This window comes from Petaurus breviceps, unplaced genomic scaffold, assembly GCF_028583685.1.
Source record: "Petaurus breviceps papuanus isolate PSGF00001 unplaced genomic scaffold, PetGlider_PUasm1.0 126, whole genome shotgun sequence".
Classification (NCBI taxonomy): domain Eukaryota; kingdom Metazoa; phylum Chordata; class Mammalia; order Diprotodontia; family Petauridae; genus Petaurus; species Petaurus breviceps.
The window spans coordinates 6,029,784-6,047,986 of NW_027185655.1; positions in this window are offsets into that span (position 1 = coordinate 6,029,784).

The following is an 18,203-nucleotide window of genomic DNA, read 5'->3' on the forward strand; positions in this document are numbered from 1 at the left end:
AGACTTAGAATCGTGGGTGCAGATCATTCAAGTTAATTGGCCCACAACAGAGTTTCAACTGACTGTGTTACCGTTTGAACCCAGATTTGTAATCATGAGACCTTGTAGCAATGGCTTCTATTGTATTTTCACTTTATTTTCACTGTTACCTAGGGTTAGTCACTTTGTCTCAAGGCCTCATTTGTAAAATAGGAAAGATGGTATAATCTACATAATCTCCGAGGTCCTTCCAGCTCAAAAGCCATTATTCTCCGATCCATTCGTTAATTCAGATTGTTGTTCAAATAGAATCTTAGGTACAAAGCATAGAAGAAAGAGGAACTCCCTGAGAGTCAGTAGCTTTCTACTCCTTGCAGATGAAGACCATAGCTTGGGGAAAAGTCTGGTAGAATTTAATTCGAAGTTGACCCTCAGGGGTCATTCCTGACCAATCTCAGTGTGTCCATGAAAACAGGTCAGTGAGTAAGCAGGAGTGTGGAGATCCAGCAAAAGGGTTTTTATTCAGCTAGCTGGGGAGATGCTGAGGGAATAGAATCAATGTATTCTTTTTAGACACTGCTTTTAGGCCTCATTCTGCAGCATTAGCAAGAAGAATTTACACCAATCACAGCAAAGGTCGATTTGGAGATCAGCTGGATACGAGGAAGGGGTGGGTACAGCTTTTCTCCTGCGAACGTTTCCAGAACAAGATAACCTGGCCCTAAATGAGTGTATTTTTCAACTTATGCTATGTATAATAACAAGTGTTATCTCCACAGCTGCTGTCTACAATTCTGTATTTTTTCACAACTATGGACCATAAGATATTTTTAAAGGAACACAGTTTCTCTACTTTGTGTATGTGTCCTATATGTCCAAAGGTGTTCTGAGATTCAAAGGAGATCATGGATGGAAAGCATTTAGCAAACCATAAAGTGTTATATAAATGTCATAAATTAAATAAATTATGGTGTTTTAATTATCATTATAATTATTAGCCTCTGGTCACCAGGTCTCCAGCCTGGCAGTGGGTGGCTTCATTCACTAGGCCTCTGCTGTACTCAGGCAGTTTGTTGCTGTTCAGACATTTCAGTCCTGTCTGATTCTCTGTGACTCCATCTGGCAAGGATCCTGGAGTGGTTTGCCATTTCCTTCTCCAGCTCATTTTACAGATGAGGAAACTGAGACAAACAGGGTAAAGTGACTTGCTCAGGGTCACACAATCAGTAAGTATCTGAAGCCAGATTTGAACTCAGGTCTTCCTGACTCCAGGCAGAGACATAGGGGTGATCCCTTTATGAAATAATGGAAGTAAAACGATAGAAGACTGTCCCTACTCCTGATGGCTAAGCTTCAGTGCTTCCAATTCCATGAGGAAATCGTCTTTATCATTTTAAAGGAATAAGTGCTTCTAATGTATCTTGGCTGTCAGCAGGTTCAGCTTGTCAGAGATCTATGGAGATATGGACAATATTTAGCCATCAACAATCACCTACCCTTCCAGTTTCTACAGGGAAATTTTTTCATACTTTGGAAAGGGCTAATTGGGTGTCAACTTATCTTTACACTTCGTTTTAACACATTAACACCTTTTCTTTCAGTTAGCTCCTTATTTTCTGGTATGACATTAACTAGACTGGAGGAGAAAAATCACTACACACACACACACACACACACACACGTACATACCATACAAAGAGAAATGTAAATTAAAACAGATCTGAGGTTTCACTTCATCCCCAATAAATTCCCCAAACTTGGAAATCATCAATATTGAAGGGGTTACAGCGATACAGACACACTAATGTACTTATCGGTAGAGTTATGAATCAATCTAATCATTTTGGAAAGCAATTGGGAATTCTGCTGCAGTGGGAGCTATATTATAGCCTAACAATTTAGGTGAGTTTCTCCTTAAAAGGTTGCTGAGATGGTCCGAAGTCTGGGTTGGCTCAGGGGACCAAAGGCTCAGGCTGTTGACCCCTGGTAGCTTGGGTAAAAAGTAGACATAAGGAGTCCCCAAGAACTCTCTCCAGTGCTTGGCAAAAGAAAAACAATTGATAACTCAGTCAAGGGATTGCCACTCAGCTGAATGAACTCCAGATTCCCTCAATGCCTATCCCTGTTGAATAATCCTTCTCTTGCTATGGTTAAATAATCCCCTCTTATAATATAAAACTATCTATACCAAGGCTTCATTTCATTCCAATATTGAACCTAAACTAGCAAGGGACTGGCCCGGAGAATATGCTTTTATAAAGTATATAAAATGTCCATATTCATTGACCCCACTTTAAGGCATACACCTCAAAGAAGGCAAAGGCAGAATGGAAGGTCCAATACATACCACGATATCCATAGCAGCAATGAACTGGAAATGATATAGGTACCTATTGGTTGAAGAATGACTAAGCAAAAAAAAATACCACATGACTTTAACAGAGCATTATTGCTCTGTATGAAACCACAATATAAACAATTCATAGAAATAGAGGAAAACATGATGACTGATGCAGAGTAAAGTAAATTTATACAGTGACTACAGAACAAAAATGTAAATAGAAATAGGAACTGAACAATGAGGAACTCTGATGACCAAAGACAGCTCAGAGAATAGTGAAAAAAAAAAATAACTCCTCTCCTTTCATTGACTGGACGGGTTGGGAGGGAAGAGGAGTTCTGGGCTGTGGAAAGTTGCATATACTTATAGGGTCAATGTGTTGATTAGTTTTATAATGCTGCTTTTTTCTTTCTTTTTTAATCTTTGTTGGGAAGGATGACTCTTTGCATAAGGGATGAGGCAAGGGCATATTTGGAAATGCCAGTGATAAAGAAAAAATGTCAACGTATAAGATAAAATAAATTATGTATGACTACACAGACACACATATATGCACATAGATGTATATAGGATATATGTGTTATTATATTACATATATTGGGGTGTATGGGGTGTTCCAGAAGAGCTACAACCTCTGGTAGGAGGCCTTGCCAAACCCTTTTGAGGGCTACTCATCTTTCTTTGGTGTCCACCTGTACCCACCTTCACCCAACTCTCACTTGTGACTCCAAGAAACTGTAGTACGTACAGGGGCCCCACCCCACTAAACCATCTTGCAGATGGGCTAAACGAGGCCTAAACCTAAAGGCTAGGTAAGAATTAAGGCAAAAGATTATTTAGTTTAACTCCCCAAAAGAATCAGTCTGGTGGGGGGGAGACCCTCTGAATTTCTGGGCCCAACATTAACATTATTTATTAAATAAATAAATAACCTTTAGGAAAATCAATCAGGCAGCTGTACAAATGACAAATAAAAGTGGGAGGCAAGATTATCTGTGTTCTCTCTGCTCTTACTAATGAGCTCAGATTAATCATTAGAAAATCATACAGACATCTTATAAACAACTTTCAAGTCCTTATTAGTTATTTCTACTTAAAATAGCATTTTCACTAACATGGTCCTATTCCCATGCACACAGGCTTCCACAAATGATGTGAGTATTCCTTACATACAGTCAACTCAGCTGCAATGTTTGTTCTGAAGATAAAAATGTGTTGTAACACGATCGATATATTAGGGAACAATCAGAACACAAAACAAGTTTCACAGTTGGTTTGTGAAGCTTGTCCCAAGAAACAGTGAGGACACAAAAACTGCACAACTTCACAATAGCTCACAAGTGGAGGCCACCTTTCCAATGCCCATTCCTACGAGCAAACTCTGGGTCTTTTTCAAGGTCAATCGCCACATTTATCATGTATCTTTCAGTGTGGTAGGAGCTATGGACACTCAAGAACTCCGCCCCTCCCTTCCACCTTCTCGCAGTGTGCCTGCTCTTTGTGTCCCAGGTTTACAGACAGCTGAGGCCATCCTCTGACCTGTAGCCATCCATTCACCCTCCCAGGACCGAGTGCTGATTAAGAAGCATCCTGTGGCCTTGGACACCATTACTCTTAATTGTAGCACCTATCTATTTTTTAGCCATTTAACATGTACAAGAGTGTTTGGATGGCAGTTCCTGACATTTTTATTAGTTTCTTGTCTTTTTTTGATGCATCAGATGTAGTTTTTGAGTGTTGTGCATCAGAATCATTTTCCCCATGAGCTTGGTGGGTTTTATTGCACAACTTCACGTAGGAGGCTATCGTTAGGATCGATTATATATGCATTTCTAGATACATATCCCTTTCCTGAAGTTTCAAAAGAGAAAATATTTACAAACATTGACAGCACAATTGGGTAGAACATGTGTGATGAAGACAGCCCCTGTCCTGAATAGCTATAGAAGACATTTCTGAGAACCCGGGGATGAAAAGTAGGTCCTCTAGACCATAGCAGGCACACGACTTCCCATCTGCATCTATTCCATTTATTCATTCAAGAAGCATTTATTAAGTGCCTTCCACGTACAAGATGCTGTATTAGTCACTAGTAGTAGAGAGACAAATCAAACATCTCCTGGCTTCAAGAAACTTATAATCCACTGGGAGGAAAAGAGGCAGAGGAGTCAGTCCAAATATACATACAAAGTGAATATGTAATTTCCTAGAGGAAAGGCTCTAGCGACTGAAATGATTAGGAAAGGCCTGATATAAGGGTTGGTACTGGAGCTAGGACCCTAGAGAAAGCTACAAGGTGAAAGTGAGGATGGACACACTCTGCCAGAGTCCTAGAATAGGAGATGGAATATTCTGAGTGAGGACAAGTAAGTGGGCCAGCTGAGCTGGAATGAATGAAGAATGCCTAAAGAGTGATTTGGAATATGCCTGGGTAAGTAGTCTGGAATCAGATGGTGAAGAGCTTTAAAATGCTAAACAGAGGAGTGTGCCATTTTTCTTCCAGACAAGAGGGGGTTTCTTGAGTAGGCAAGCAGCATGATCAGAGCTCTGCTTTAGGAATAACAAACTGGCAGCTAAGTGGAGAATAAATCATCAAGGGGGAAAAACCTCAGTTAAATAATCTATAAAATGGGAATGATAATAGCCATGGTACATACCTCACAGGGTTGTCTTAAAATCCAAATGTGCATATAAATGTTCAATCCTTAATAAACATGTATTGATTTGACTTCTCAGATGCTTGAGTTGATTTGACTTACTTTGGAAAATGCAAAACACTTTTATGGCAGCTAATGTTATTATGGCACAGGACAATAATTGATGCTCAAAATGATGACCCTGAATCATCGAGAAAAAGTTAAATGATGTTTTCATGTTCATATTTCTAAAAAAAAAAAAAACCCTTAGCCATTTCTCGATGACAAATAACGGTTGTGTTTCCATTGTCCAAAGACCAGCTTTGCTAAGATTGGAGACATTGATCACCAAGTTAGCCCCAAGGTGATTAATTTTGTGACCATTGTAGCCCCTGAAGACCATCTACCAATTCACAGAAGGTTTTTGACCTGTGTTAGTAAAGAATGTGACCTCAGTGATAAAGTCATAGATCTTTGAAGCATTAAAGTAAATTCAGAATCACAAGGATACAAAGGGTGCCTGAGGGACATACAGTGGTTTTAAGTACTTGGAAACACTGCAGAATTTTACCAGTCATGACTTGCAAATGGTAAATTGGGATGATGCAAGCAACATCTTCAACAGCATGTGTGGTCAGAAAATGGCCATACGATGACCATGAATTCTCTGCTTGAATGGAAAGATAAATTTAGAGGCTTAATTTTTGATCAGGCAGAACTCCAGATGAGAAATTTTTCATCTCCAGTGCACTTTTCTTAAGGGCATTCAGATAAAGGATATGTTTTATGCAATTAAGAGTTCACTGTAGTGACTTTCATTTAATATGACTCTCTAAGAGAACAGGGTTCTCTAATGTAATTTAAACTTATGACATTTTTACTGAGTATAATATGGTGTCATCTGTATCCATTTCATGTCTTATAATAGAGGCAGATTGACTAAGATTGCTGTGGTCCTAATTATCAAAATTAAGTTTACTTGATCACAAAACAATGAAAGGAAATTTGATCTCTGTAAAGAATTCTCCTTAGTTGTGCCTGGCAGTATAGATATAGTATAGATAGGGTCCCTGTGAAGAAAATAAAGCATACCTGATGTTAAAAAAATACCCCATGGAGTATTATCATTAGGAATGAATTATCTAATGAGAAGTCCCAGAGTTACATAATTCCACCAAGAAGGTCCAAGGAAGAAAGAAAGCTAGAGGACAAAGTCACTCCTTTTTAAGGTCCACTGACTTATCAGCTCTTCCTGTTCATTGGCCAAAAAGGAGATTACTTTATCATCTCAAAGCCTAAGTTCTTCATTGCTGACTCACACATGTCCAGGAGTCCTCAAAAAGTTTCTGGGTGTGTCTGGTGCACACTACTTGGAATGTTTCCACAAATATTTCATGGGGTGCAATGCAAATCTTCCTGCATTTCTCCAAATTTCTCAAATTCATCATTTCTTTCAGTGCAATGATATTATATTATATCCATAACCCTATTTTAAAAATGCTTTTCAACTAATGAATGCCTAGTTTGTTTCCAGTTTTTGGTCATCATGTGAAATCAACTATAAAGAGTTTGGTATTTATAAGACGATTCTTTCTGCATTTTACCTCCTTGGGTATATTTCCAGAAGTGGGATTTCCTGGTCAAGGTGCATAGACGTTTCAGGCACTTTTTTTGTGCATAATTCCAAATTGCTTTCCAAAACCATCAATCAAATTCAAAGACATATCTGCCTGCCTGTCTTCCTATCCTCCCTCAATTAGTGGCTATTTTGTCTTTGGTCATCTGTAACAATTTATTGGATATGGTTTGTTTTAATTTGCTTTTTTTTTAGGATTAGCTGTTTGGAGCAAACTCATATGGTTAATAATTGGCAATTCTCTTGAGACCTATTAGTACATATTCTTTAACATTTTTTTTGTTGGGAGGGTAGACTTACATATTTGCTAATTCCTTATATATCTCCAATATCAATCCTTTATCAAAGTTGATGCATAGTTTTTCTCCAGTTAATGATTTATTTTCCTATTCTAATTATATTGATTTTGATTGTGCAAAGTTTTGTACTTCTATATAATCAAAATTGTTTATTTCATCTTTTGTGATATCTGCTATCTCTTGTTTCATTAAGAATTCTTCCCCTAGTTATAATTACAAAAATTATCTACATTCTTCTGTTTTTAAAAGTTATATATGTTGCACATCCATTAGGAATTTATCATAGTATATGGTGTGAGATGCTAATCTAATCTAATCTTTATGCCAAGCTGCTTTCTGATTTTCTCAGAAATTTTTATTGAATGTACATAACATAAATAGGCACATTCCCCTCCCCAAGGAGAAGGAATCTTTGGCAAGCACAGAGAGGGTATTACATTGATTACTCTGGATTGTTCCCAGGGTACAATTCCCTATAGAGACAACATGGTAAAGTGAAAAGCAGACTCAACCTCCCCAACTGGAGTAAAGCCACCTGGAGTCAGAAGACCAGGCACAAATCCCCATACATATACTTACCAGAACTTTCTAGCTGTATGACCTTCACAAATTGACCTTAACCTTTTCTAGCCCTGCTTTCTCTATCTGTAAAATCAGAACATTACTATACTACCTGTCTCACAGAGTTGTTGGGAAGAAAGTATTTGCAAACATGGACCCCATGTCCTTTCTCAATGTAACCCCTTCTTACTTATCCTCCAGGTTGCTGGGACTACTGGAGTAGTGCTTTATCTCAGCCTACTATCACAAACCCTACTGTGGTATCATTATCTGAGTCAAAAGGGATGACTCCAAACTCGAAGCAATTGCATTTAAGGCAACAGAATAAGAAGTAATACCATGGAATTATATCAACTATTGAACTTCCCCAGCATTTGTCTCCAAATATATGCTGTCATATCTCTGCAAATGTCTCTGGAGGAAGCACTAGTCTCACTCCCAATCAACTACTTATTCTCCAAAAGGAGTGTGGTATATCAGGCATAAAACAGACACACATAGCTCTTAATCTCTCTTATTTGCTTGCCTGCCCCCTTTTTCAGAGTCTCTCTCTGTCTCTGTTTCTGTCTCTATCTTTCTCTATCTCTGGTTTCTCAGTCTCTATCTCTCTCTGCCTCTGATTTTCTCTCTCTGTCTCTCTGTCTCTGTCTCTATCTCTCTCTGTTAAATGAAACTGGGGTGCTAGTCACTGTGCCTTAAAGTATGAGGAAGTAAAGCCAGTGGGGACCCAAGCTGATGTCAATAGACACCCTAAAACTGTCAGAGTATCGTACAAACCTGAGAGGCAGGTGTACCAACTAGCTCTTAGAAAAAGGACCAGAACATATATAGCACACAAAATGGTAAAACACCAAAATACCAAGAGAAAAATATCATTAAATGCCCAACATACAACCATCCTAAAAATGGGGGAGGGGAGAGTGAATATCTATCAAGAGCCATATGAGGAAATGTTACAAGATGTTAAAAATAAGAGAAATGGAGATTGATTACGGCAGCTCTGAGATTCTATCTCACACCCATCTTGACTTTACCATGGAAAGCTAACTCTATTCATGGACTTTCCATACTTGAAGTATCCTCTGCCCCAGAAGCCTCTCCTACTGATTCACTGTTTCCTCCCAGAAGCTCCATTTTAAGGGTGATGCCCAAGCCAACCATGCCTTCATTCCCTTCCAGGAGATACTTCTGGTTCTACTTCATCTCTTCCCTCTTCTGCTACATGTTGGTTAGTTTTTAGTTTCCTTTTATGTTCTGCCTTTCACCAGCAAAATGTAAGCTCCCTGGGGGTATCGACTGCCATTTTTCTGTTTGTATTTGCATTCCCTGCATCCAGCACAGTGCCTGACACATAGTAAGCCTATGACAAATGCTGGCTGACTTTAACTGACTTGACAGTGATGACAGAAGAGGAAATTTGTCAAAAAGGTAGAACCAAAATACAGAGATACACATGGAGTTTGGTGTAGAAATATATACAACACAACAGGGAAACAGGAGGTAATGGGAAAAGGGAAAAAGGAAGGATAAGAGATGGGTATATTTTGTCAGGGATCAGTCATAAACAAAAAAAATAATTAACCATGGAAGGCAGATCATGAAGAGGACTTTAAAAGGGGGGGAGGGGAGAGAAGAGTTTTGTTTGGTTTTTTTCCCCCACAAGGAAATAAAAGGAGAGAAAGAAAATAAATGTTTATGAATTGAAAAAATACATTTTAAATGTACATAAACAAGAAAATTATAAGAGAAAGAGATGTATTAGAAAACAAAGTCTAAAGACTTGATCAATTAAAAGCTGGGTCTTTGAAAAGATTAGCAAAAATTATAAAACTATGTAACTTAATTAAAAAGGGAATAATTAAGCAATAAAATTAAAGATGAACAGGGTGAAGTGCAGAATAAATTAAGAAAGAATGCTCAGAAGCTACTTTACATAGTTATATTCCAGAATAACTGATAACTTGAAAGATTATAAAGACTATATACAACTTTAAAAAATAAACAAATTATAAGACCACATAGAGAGTATGAACAATCCAATTTCCCAAAAAGGGAGGGGAGAGGAATGAATTAATTATAAATAAACTACAATGGAGAGAAAAACTTAGCCTAGAAGAATTTACATAATTATATCTAAAATTTAAAGTTTAAAATATGCAAGTTATTCTCAAAAATTTGAGAGAGAAAACATTCTGTGAAACTCCTTTAGGAGACAAATATAGTCCTAATATCTAAGGGAAAAATAAAGCACATCAAGAGAACTATAGATCAATATCATTAATAATAAATTCAAAGAATAAATAAGGGAGTCAAAGATTTAAAATGAAATACAGGTTAAAAAAAACTGCAACAATATATCCAAATTGGACTTATATCAGGAAGAGAAGGATGATTCAACATTAGAAAAATAATGAACATTATTAAGTCACATTAAAAACATCCCAAGCTACATTTTTATATCAATAGATACAGAAAAATAAAACCTTTGACAAAGTACGTTTATTTATGCCACCAAAAAAAGTAACAAGAAGAAGCAGAGAGGGAACATTTTTAAGAATATAAGAAGCTTATGTTTAATACTGGAAGCTGGTATTATTTACAATTGGGAAAGTCTAGAAGCTTTCCCAATAAATACAGTAGTAAAGCAACTGTTTTTTGACATAGTTCTAGAAAGGTTAGCAATTGTAGTAGCATAGGATAAATTAATTTAAAGCATAAATAGGTAAGAAAAACTAGTCCTATTTTTGGTGTTATGAAGCATACATATAATGTGGGGCTTTTGTCTCATTACCTCTACACTTTTCTCCAAGTCATTTTCAGAGATTTACAGACTGGATCTTTAACAACTACTACCTTTGATTCTAGGGGTAAACTTGAAGGTCTGCATTCCAAACACTATAAGCCACAAGCCCAGATCACTGTGCTTCCCATTATCAATCAACATTAGACTCAATTTGCTGTTGTTCAATCATTTCAGTCATGTCTGATTCTCTGTGACCCTCTTTGGGGTTTTCTTGGCAAAAATATGGGAGTGGTTTGCTACTTCCTTCTCCAGATCATTTTACAGATGAGGAACTGAGACAAAAAGCATTATCTGACTTGCCCAGGATCAGATAGCTAATAAGTGTCTGAGGCCAGATTTGAACTCTGGAACATGAGTTTTCTTGATTCCAAGCCATGTCTACTCTATCTGCTGTGCTACTTAGTTGCCCTTAGGCTCGATTAACTCCCACCAAATCCATTCAATCTACACACCATGATGGATGAGAGGAAAGAGGACAGAAACTGCCTCCTCCCCCCCGACATGTGTTCCACTCCACAGTTACTCTGAATTTTTACTTCCTCCACCTCCCTAAGACCTCAGAGGCTTAGGCAATTTGCTTCCTTATTTAGTTACGTTGGCTCTTTATCAACTTAATCATAGCAGTATTCCCATCTGAAAAATGGATGATGGAATAGATGTATCTCTACAGCCAACTTAACAACTCATTACTGACTTATGATTATATCCTAGACCTTCTGTGGCAACATCAACTAAGATGAAGAGGAGAATTCCCTTCCTTATGATTTGTTGATGTGTTTGTTACTTTGGCTGAACTTTTTTCCATTTAGTATTCTTTGGAGAGTCTCCAGGAGTGTTCCCTATACCAATGAAATCACTGGTCCTAGTTCTATCTCTTACCTATCTCTTTTTTTGAATTGCAGGGTGCATATCACCCACATAAGCTATGTGTCTCTACATGGATTTATCTAAATGTGACTCAAAGGGAGGCATAAATCGATATCTCTAGAGACTTCTCTACCTACCTTCTCCTGTGGATACTTTCCCCTGCCTCATTTCTTAATCACTGAATGGGCTTTGTCTCAGTCAAACTGAGACCTGTTGAAGACCTCAGCTTGAAAAGGCCACAATCCCCCACTGTGTCCTAGGTCATCTCCAGTTGTCCTGATCTATATCTGGCCACGGACCCAGATGACTCTGGAGGTGAAAGTGAAGCTTGTAACTCTGCACAGCCTTCCTCACTTAAATCCAGTTCACTTGCATGTCATAGCATCACCTCCCTGATGCCATGGTCCTCCTCAAGAACAAAGGACAAACAGCAGCAAAACAGCAAGCAGGGAGACTTATTCCTCTGAGGAAGGCAGCAGGAGATTGGAGCTAGGAGGTCTCTTCAGGGAGGAAACATTGGTCTGAAATTTTATCTCTCCATGTACTCTCTAAATATCATTAGTTTAAGGGAAATAGTTTTTAGTTTCAAGCCACTCTCCTGTGTGCTATTCCTTAATGCAGAATGGGAGCTTGAAACTATCCATCCAAAGTCTTAACTCCCTTCTCACCAAATGCCAGTTCCACAAAGACCATCACACATGGCAGAGAGCAAATAAACCCATTTATCCAAGCTGAGAACAAACAGAAAGCAGAGAAGTCATATGAATAAGAATATACCAGACAATACACAGAGAGAATAAGTTCTCCCACTGGTAGAGAAATATTTCATCTCAACCATAAGATAAAGATAGCTCCAGATCTCACTCCATGGAAATTACTTAAAGACTCTAGTATGGTAAACTGGGGAGAGGGGCATAATTGGTGTATGTGTCGGCTTCTTCCAGAAGTCTTTCTCAAGCTTCGGAACTCTCTCCCTGAAGAAAATCTGGAACCTCTCTGAAAACTTGTGGAAGTCATAAGTCATAAGAAGTCATGGAAGTCATAAGACCAAGGATCTCTCCTCTCCCATGCTCTCTCTGACTCCACCTCATAGGCTTGGAATATGGAAGTACAGTTACCCTTTCCACGTTGCAACTTCCCCCTTGCAGTTTCATTATATTTCAGGTCAGAGTAAGAAATTAAATGGAAATTTTGTGAAAGCCACAGACAGCATGCAAAGGCCAGCCGATGATAGAGATAGTTATTTTTCATGCAGTATTTTTACTTAACATTGACCTACATATAGCCTATGACCAAATACTTAACCAAAATTTTACAATAAGCAACTGTAAATACCCCATAAAAAGGAAAAAAATTCAGACCTTCTCTGGTACAAAGGAAGACCAAAGAGTTTTATGCAGACGGTCCAGATCATGGGGGCACCACACCCCCAGGCTCCCCGATGTAGGGGATAACTATAATAATTCTCTCCACCACTGAGGAGAGTCTTAGGGAAATGTACTTGAGTCCTGGTTTACAGAATATAGTTCTCTGGCAAGGTTGAAGATAAGAATAATTTTGGTAATGTAAAAACAAGACAATAAAGATAATGACCATTAACACAAAATCTTAATGGCCTCTCTAACTGATCTCCCTGGTATTCTGGAGATAGAAACACTGATGAGCAAGAGGTTTTCAAGTTGAACTTGGTGCAGAAGCGTGAACAAACAAAAACTAGCTCTTCATTTGGGCATAGGACAGCTAGATGGTACAGCGGATAGAATGCTGGAGCCAGGAAGACTCATCTTCCGGAGTTCAAATCTGACCTCAGATACTTGCTGGCTGCGTGACCCTGGGCAAGTCACTCAACCCTGTTTGCCTCAGTTTCCTTCTCTGTAAAATGAGCTGGAGAAGTAAATGGCAAATTACTCTAGTTCCTTTGCAAAAAAAAAAAAACCAACTTCAAATGAGGTCACAAAGAGTCAGACCTGACTGAAAATGACTCAATGACAACATTTGGATGTGAACTCATACTCTCATAAGAACTTTTCCCAACCTTATTTCCCTTCTTTCTCTGTTATTCATAGCTTGTGATAACATACATTTGTCCCCTTTAAGAAGAAAAGCAGAGTGCTCTGAGAAATAATGACAGTTGGCATGTACATAGACTACATGGTTTAAGCGCTTTGTTAATATGTTGTTTGATCCTGACAATTACCCAGTAAGTTAAGTCTTGTTTAGACTGGGATGCAAATAAGTTTTAAGTTTTCTGCACAAATTCGTACAGTTAGTAGGGGGCACACATGGGCTTGGAACCTCAGGCATCTTCTATCTCCACTGAGCCCAGGGCTCTCCAAACACCCTGCACACCTCCCTCCCTCAAAGACTCAGGAGGGATTGGAAGGTACATCCACTTTCTAGAGGCAGACAAGTTGGTACCTCTGCGTCTGAGAGCAGGGAGTCGACAGTCTGGCCACTCTGGGGCTGCTGGATCCAGTCCTTCACCTGGACGCTGCATCCTGCTATGTTTGCTAATGACAAAGATTGGGGCTAGATCTCCTGCAAGCAGAGCAAGCCCCTGGTGCTTGTCTGACTCTCCAGGGCACTGCCTAGGGAGGCTATTGTTAAGGGATTCTCTTGGCTGGTTGACATTCCTTACTCCAGGTCTTTAGGAAGAACGGGCATGCCTTGCAGCTGTTTTGTTACAGCTTGTCATGCCTGACATGTTATATCACAGCACACCCAGGAGTTTACTTTGACATCTTAGTACCTGGAAAGCCAACAGACAGTACAAAATTGCTAGTGTGTATATAGCACTTTAAGGTTTGCAAAGCAATTTCAAATATTGTCTCGCCAATTCTCCCAGCAGCCCTAAGATATTTCTCAAGGAGGTAGGTGCTGTTCCTACTCTCATTTTTACAAATAAAGGAACTAAGGCAGGCAGACGTTAAGCGACTTGCTGAGGGTCACACAGCCAGTAAGTGTCTGAGGTCAGATTTGAACTCAGGTTTTCCTGACTCCAAATCCATCTCTCTATCCACTGTACCACCTAACTACCTTTAAGCAAATGGGTTTAAGGTAAGAGGAGCATGTTAACATTTTGGAGGGGGAGGGAAAGGAAGTCCTCGAAAAAACACAAGAGGTACTGATTTTACTCAGCTACTAAAGGGATATGTGACAGAATCACTACCCTGATACAAGCAATCATCACCTCACACCTAGACGACTGCAATAGCCTGCTGGTTGATCCCCCTGCCTCAAATCTCTCCTGACTTCTGTCAGCTGCCAAACTGATCTTCCTTAAGCCCAGGTCTGACAATGTCACCCTCCTATTCAATAAACTCCAATGGTGCCTTAACATCTCAAATATCAACAATAAATGCCCCTCTGATTCAAATCCATACACAATTTGACCCCCTCCAACCTTTCCAGTCTTCTTACACCTTCTTCACCCTACCAGTCTTCAGCCCATTAATAGTGATCCTCTGCTGGTTTTCACAGAAGAGGCTCCACCTCCAATTCTGGGCATTTTCATGGGCTGCCCCCATGCCTACAATTCTCTCCCTTCTCATGTCTATTTCTTGGTTTCCTTTGAATCCCAGCTAAAATCCTGTCTCAAACAAGAAGGGTTTCCCAATCCCCCTAAATGCTAGTACCTTCTCTCTGTTAATCACCTCCACTTTATCCTATATACAGGTGGTACAGAGTTGTTGCATATTGTCACCCCCATTAGACTGGGAGCCCTTTGAAGGTAACCCTTTTATCCTTTGTATCTTCAACCTTTAACAGAGTGCCTAGCATGTAGCAGGTGTTTAATAAATGCTTAGTGACTGACTGTTAACTGGCATGTAGACTAGTTGAAATGTCCTGATGATTTGGCACCTCATACTCCAAGTGAAATTCTATTCAATAACTATTAAGCACCTGCTGTGAGCCAAGTCCTGTGATAGGTGGGGGAGGGGATACAAAAGAAGTCTGTGCTAATCTAATGTAATGTCATAGCTTTGACTTTTGGTTGGATAAAATTACCACTTGTTTTCCCTGTACCTCAAAAGAAATGTCAATATGGGATTGAAATAACAGCTATCTTAAGACTTAGGAAAGGAATGGGTGATAGCTTCTGATGATGTAATCACAAGTGTTTCTTCAGGGAGGCAGCCTTGTGCTGAAGGACACATGAAGAAGGACACAAGCCATAGAGTCAGATGACCTGGGTTTAGGTCCTGATTTGGCACTTATTAGATGTGTGACCTTGGAAAAGTCACTGTCTTTCAAGACCTTGAGTTCTTCCTCTGAAAAATAATATTTGCATCAGCATAATATAAGTAGATTGAGTGCTAGACCTCCCTCCAAGAGTCCGGAGTTCAGATCTTGACTTGAACACTTAGCTGTGTAACCATGGGTACACACTCAACCTGTTGGAGCTTCAAGTAATGGTCTAAGGATATAATCAGCAGTTTATGAGCTCTGTCAGTAAAGGGAGTACTCACTAAAAAATAACATAGGTCTTGCTATGACATACTGATGAATTAATTATTTCTCAAGATCACTGTAAGAAGTAAGCAATTATAAATGACCGAGTCCTCCATTTATATTTTCCTGTTCTATTGATATAATGGGGTAGCTCAGAGGAGTCCCAATCAATTCAATGACAATAAAACAATCAACTCAATTCAAGAGGTCATGAACTTTTGTCAGGAGGGCTGCCTCCCATGGGAGCAGACAGCTCCTAGTGCTGTGCTGAGAGAATAGTAGAAGTCCAGTGACTGGTCCCCATTGAGTGGGCGTATCTTCTAGGGATGGGTTACCTAATACTTAGGAGGAAAAACACCTGTTTAGGATCAATCCTTCGTGGCCTATACAAGTAAGCTGTGAAGCAGCCTAATTCTTTCATCTCCTTTTCCATTTCTCCAATCTGTGTCTGCACTCTAGACTTCCAAACTGGAGGGCTACAAGAAAGTGGAGGTAATTGCTTCCTCCCAATGCACCTTCACCACTTCCCCACGTTTTACCCAGAAACAGAAAATAGCAACTTATAAGTGAAGCACTGGGAGAGCCTTGCCTTCCTCTTTGTTCTACAGCTGAGTCTGAGGCACCTTCTGGACCACTAGTTGTTCCCAACTGCTACTTGATACCTCTGCTTTCCTTTTCTGAGCGTAGGAGAGAGACTAGGCATCGTTAGATTGGTTTCAAGCCTTTGGGATTACTTCGTAGGTAATCCTGTATTCGAATCAAGCATTGGCCTCCTAGCGGAAGAATTCTTTAAAAGCTTGCTATTTGGAGGAAGAAGACCACTGGAAGGATTATCCTACATCTGGAAAGCTAGAACCATGCTATAAGGGGCCAGGAAATCTGGACCTTGCCAACCCTCCATGATACTGCAAGCAGTTTCTCAGATGATATAAGTATGAGGCCCACTGCATTTGGGGCCATCTCCAATCATCTGGAACTGTCTTGCCACTGGAATCTGATAACTAGAAGAGAGAGTGAGGCTGATCATTTTGCACACTTTGCCTCATTTAAATCCAATTCACTTGCAAGTTAAAACATCGCCCTCCTGATGGTGAACAAAAAATAATTCAGCAGCTTTTCCTCCCAAAGTCTTTACCTTCCCGGGGAAGATGAAGGAGTCTAATGGACTCTTCAAGTGTTTAATATTTCTGTGTTTGACCATGAGCACTTTGTGTCATATGCTTAATTATGAGGGAGGAAATAAAGACCTTAAATACCTTATGCTCATATTGTACACTGAGAATTTTTGTGGGGTGGACTCAGTTGCCCACATTTGGAGAATCTAGTCAAGCTTTACTCAGATTTTCCCAAAGAAAATCTGGGATGGGAACATGAGTTAAAACGAGATGCCAAACTCTAGAGTTAGGGGTACAGAAGCCAGGAAATGAAGTCTACAAGAATTAGGACTGTCTGAGACAATCATGTGGAGTGGAGGGGAGGGCAGGCAAGGGGAGAGAAGACGTCAATAGCATAAATATAGGAGATGACTAATTTATAGAGATATTTAAAGTTTCTAATATTATATTTGAGCTTTGAGAGTTTCAAGGGCTTCAATAAATAGACACACTCAGCCTAATATTGTTAATTAGGCATTAGGCAAAACAAAATAGCAAGGGAACATGGCCCACAAGAATGATGTCATGAATGGGAGAGATTCTGAAATTACCAAATTCCCGCTACACAAGTTGACTGTTTCTCTCCCACATGTCTCAGCTCCCTGGCTTTCCACTACCTATCTCTCCATCCACCTGCCCCCATTCCTGGAATTCTCTGGCCCCATATCTCTACTTCCTGGCTTTCCTGTCTTCCTTCTAGTCTCAGCTCAAATCCCACCTTCTTCAGGAGGTAGAAACTGTAACTCTGGTATGTGCAGATTGAACAAATCAGGGCTGACTCCAGTCTGTTCAAAGTACCAGCAGAGTATTACAAGCAGTGAACAGTAAATTCACTATGTGAGTCTTGACAGCTCAGGCCTTCTCTGCAGGTGTACCTCTAATGCCAGTACCCTTTTAGTTCAGGTTCAATGTTAGGACAAAATGAGACACTCCCAAGTCATTGAACATTTAGCAAAGGTTTGCTCTGCCATAACAAAGCAAGAATGTGCAAAAATGATACATTGGAACTTAATTTTTCTGGACACAGGCTCCCTCATTTCCATTCGGAAATTCATCTGGTCAATAGGTCATCAATAGCTTGTTAGGTGGTGCCAGTCTTGGGCACCTACCAAATCAGAGAGGCTCAGATTCTACATGACTAGAACTTTTTCTGTTCCTAGATAACCAGGAAGCCTCATCAGGAAAGCCAAGACCAATCAGGTTCATGGTGCATCTTTGACCTCATGCTAACTGGGGAGAGGAGCAAAGATGAGGGTGAAGAAGGAAGCTGCATCTGGAAAACTGAGGCCAACCAAATTCTGGGGAAGCTTTGTCCTTCCATAGCATCCATGCTTACATAACCTGTGTGTGAAACAATTTAGTTTTTTTCTGAATGATGCCAAAGGGACAAGAACTCATCAAGAGGTTGGGCCATTATAGTCTTCAGCAGATTGATAAGTGGAGATGCCAAAAATGCATTCAATCTTTTACTGTAT